Source organism: Dysidea avara, chromosome 7 (genome assembly GCF_963678975.1).
Source record: "Dysidea avara chromosome 7, odDysAvar1.4, whole genome shotgun sequence".
Lineage (NCBI taxonomy): Eukaryota > Metazoa > Porifera > Demospongiae > Dictyoceratida > Dysideidae > Dysidea > Dysidea avara.
This window is the reverse complement of record NC_089278.1, coordinates 35,564,304-35,568,481: the sequence shown is the minus strand read 5'-3', so window position 1 is coordinate 35,568,481 and position 4,178 is coordinate 35,564,304.

Sequence of the window (4,178 nt, the reverse complement as noted above, 5' to 3'; positions counted from 1 at the left end):
ATAGTGACTAACCTGTCTATACAGTCTATATAGTGACTAACCTGTCTATACAGTCTATAGTGACTAACCTGTCTATACAGTCTATAGTGACTAACCTGTCTATACCGTCTATAGTGACTAACCTGTCCATACAGTCTATAGTGACTAACCTGTCTATACAGTCTATAGTGACTAACCTGTCTATACAGTCTATATAGTGACTAACCTATCTATACAGTCTATAGTGACTAACCTGTCTATACAGTCTATAGTGACTAACCTGTCTATACAGTCTATAGTGACTAACCTGTCTATACCGTCTATAGTGACTAACCTGTCTATACCGTCTATAGTGACTAACCTGTCTATATCGTCTATAGTGACTAACCTGTCTATACAGTATATATAGTGACTAACCTGTCTATACAGTCTATAGTGACTAACCTGTCTACACAGTCTATAGTGACTAACCTGTCTATACAGTCTATATAGTGACTAACCTGTCTATACAGTCTATATAGTGACTAACCTGTCTATACAGTCTATAGTGACTAACCTGTCTATACGGTCTATAGTGACTAACCTGTCTACACAGTCTATATAGTGACTAACCTGTCTATACGGTCTATAGTAACTAACCTGTCTATACCGTCTATAGTGACTAACCTGTCTATACAGTCTATAGTGACTAACCTGTCTATATAGTGACTAACCTGTCTATACAGTCTATATAGTGATTAACCTGTCTATACAGTCTATATAGTGACTAACCTGTCTATACAGTCTATAGTGACTAACCTGTCTATACAGTCTATAGTGACTAACCTGTCTATACAGTCTATATAGTGACTAACCTGTCTATACGGTCTATAGTGACTAACCTGTCTACACAGTCTATATAGTGACTAACCTGTCTATACCGTCTATAGTGACTAACCTGTCTATACCGTCTATAGTGACTAACCTGTCTATACCGTCTATAGTGACTAAATTGTCTATACATTCTATAGTGACTAACTTGTCTATACAGTCTATAGTGACTAACCTGTCTATACGGTCTATAGTGACTAACCTGTCTATACCGTCTATATAGTGACTAACCTGTCTATACAGTCTATAGTGACCTACCTGTCTATACAGTCTATAGTGACTAATTGTCTATACAGTCTATAGTGACTAACCTGTCTATACAGTCTATAGTGACTAACCTGTCTATACGGTCTATAGTGACTAACCTGTCTATACCGTCTATAGTGACTAACCTGTCTATACAGTCTATAGTGACTAACCTGTCTATATAGTGACTAACCTGTCTATACAGTCTATATAGTGACTAACCTGTCTATACAGTCTATATAGTGACTAACCTGTCTATACAGTCTATATAGTGACTAACCTGTCTATACAGTCTATAGTGACTAACCTGTCTACACAGTCTATAGTGACTAACCTGTCTATACAGTCTATATAGTGACTAACCTGTCTATACAGTCTATAGTGACTAACCTGTCTATACAGTCTATAGTGACTAACCTGTCTATACAGTCTATAGTGACTAACCTGTCTATACAGTCTATAGTGACTAACCTGTCTATACAGTCTATAGTGACTAACCTGTCTATACCGTCTATAGTGACTAACCTGTCTATACAGTCTATAGTGACTAACCTGTCTATATAGTGACTAACCTGTCTATACAGTCTATATAGTGACTAACCTGTCTATACAGTCTATAGTGACTAACCTGTCTACACAGTCTATAGTGACTAACCTGTCTATACAGTCTATATAGTGACTAACCTGTCTATACAGTCTATATAGTGACTAACCTGTCTATACAGTCTATAGTGACTAACCTGTCTATACAGTCTATAGTGACTAACCTGTCTATACAGTCTATAGTGACTAACCTGTCTATACAGTCTATAGTGACTAACCTGTCTATACGGTCTATAGTGACTAACCTGTCTATACAGTCTATAGTAACTAACCTGTCTATACGGTCTATAGTGACTAACCTGTCTATACCGTCTATAGTGACTAACCTGTCTATACCGTCTATAGTGACTAACCTGTCTATACCGTCTATAGTGACTAAATTGTCTATACATTCTATAGTGACTAACTTGTCTATACAGTCTATAGTGACTAACCTGTCTATACGGTCTATAGTGACTAACCTGTCTATACCGTCTATATAGTGACTAACCTGTCTATACAGTCTATAGTGACTAACCTGTCTATACAGTCTATAGTGACTAATTGTCTATACAGTCTATAGTGACTAACCTGTCTATACAGTCTATAGTGACTAACCTGTCTATACGGTCTATAGTGACTAACCTGTCTATACCGTCTATAGTGACTAACCTGTCTATACAGTCTATAGTGACTAACCTGTCTATATAGTGACTAACCTGTCTATACAGTCTATATAGTGACTAACCTGTCTATACAGTCTATATAGTGACTAACCTGTCTATACAGTCTATATAGTGACTAACCTGTCTATACAGTCTATAGTGACTAACCTGTCTACACAGTCTATAGTGACTAACCTGTCTATACAGTCTATATAGTGACTAACCTGTCTATACAGTCTATAGTGACTAACCTGTCTATACAGTCTATAGTGACTAACCTGTCTATACAGTCTATAGTGACTAACCTGTCTATACAGTCTATAGTGACTAACCTGTCTATACCGTCTATAGTGACTAACCTGTCTATATAGTGACTAACCTGTCTATACAGTCTATATAGTGACTAACCTGTCTATACAGTCTATAGTGACTAACCTGTCTACACAGTCTATAGTGACTAACCTGTCTATACAGTCTATATAGTGACTAACCTGTCTATACGGTCTATAGTGACTAACCTGTCTATACCGTCTATAGTGACTAACCTGTCTATACAGTCTATAGTGACTAACCTGTCTATATAGTGACTAACCTGTCTATACAGTCTATATAGTGACTAACATGTCTATACGGTCTATAGTGACTAACCTGTCTATACCGTCTATAGTGACTAACCTGTCTATACAGTCTATAGTGACTAACCTGTCTATATAGTGACTAACCTGTCTATACAGTCTATATAGTGACTAACCTGTCTATACAGTCTATTGTGACTAACCTGTCTATACAGTCTATATAGTGACTAACCTGTCTATACAGTCTATATAGTGACTAACCTGTCTATACAGTCTATAGTGACTAACCTGTCTATACAGTCTATATAGTGACTAACCTGTCTATACAGTCTATAGTGACTAACCTGTCTATACAGTCTATAGTGACTAACCTGTCTATACAGTCTATATAGTGACTAACCTGTCTATACGGTCTATAGTGACTAACCTGTCTACACCGTCTATATAGTGACTAACCTGTCTATACGGTCTATAGTGACTAACCTGTCTATACCGTCTATAGTGACTAACCTGTCTATACAGTCTATAGTGACTAACCTGTCTATATAGTGACTAACCTGTCTATACAGTCTATATAGTGACTAACCTGTCTATACAGTCTATATAGTGACTAACCTGTCTATACAGTCTATAGTGACTAACCTGTCTATACCGTCTATAGTGACTAACCTGTCTATACAGTCTATAGTGACTAACCTGTCTATACCGTCTATAGTGACTAACCTGTCTATACAGTCTATAGTGACTAACCTGTCTATATAGTGACTAACCTGTCTATACAGTCTATATAGTGACTAACCTGTCTACACAGTCTATAGTGACTAACCTGTCTATACAGTCTATATAGTGACTAACCTGTCTATACGGTCTATAGTGACTAACCTGTCTATACCGTCTATAGTGACTAACCTGTCTATACAGTCTATAGTGACTAACCTGTCTATATAGTGACTAACCTGTCTATACAGTCTATATAGTGACTAACATGTCTATACAGTCTGTAGTGACTAACCTGTCTATACCGTCTATAGTGACTAACCTGTCTATACAGTCTATAGTGACTAACCTGTCTATATAGTGACTAACCTGTCTATACAGTCTATATAGTGACTAACCTGTCTATACAGTCTATTGTGACTAACCTGTCTATACAGTCTATATAGTGACTAACCTGTCTATACAGTCTATATAGTGACTAACCTGTCTATACAGTCTATAGTGACTAACCTGTCTATACAGTCTATAGTGACTAACCTGTCTA